The following is a 313-nucleotide window of genomic DNA, read 5'->3' as shown; positions in this document are numbered from 1 at the left end:
TTGCGTTTCCGTTGCCGGGGTTGCGGCGCAGCGCTATGCAGGACGAACCGTCATCAAAGCGGCCGAAGCTGTTCCCTACGTCGGTCGAGCCTTCGGCCGCCGCCACCGAAGCGGTGACCAAGTCACAGTCCAATCTTCCGCTCGCTCCGCTGGCACTGTCGGCCGACGCCCTGGTGCTGGCCGAGCGTGCCCTCGACTTCTTTGGAGGTCCCTTTGGCGGCTATGGCTACCTGTCCGCAGGGGAGCGCAACGAAAAGAAGGTGCAGTGCGTCATGGACGCAGCCAAGTGCTCAAGGGCCGAGGCGCAGCAGCT

The sequence above is a fragment of the Emiliania huxleyi genome (assembly GCF_000372725.1).
Source record: "Emiliania huxleyi CCMP1516 unplaced genomic scaffold EMIHUscaffold_67, whole genome shotgun sequence".
NCBI classification, from domain to species: domain Eukaryota; phylum Haptophyta; order Isochrysidales; family Noelaerhabdaceae; genus Emiliania; species Emiliania huxleyi.
This window is presented reverse-complemented; position numbering follows the sequence as displayed.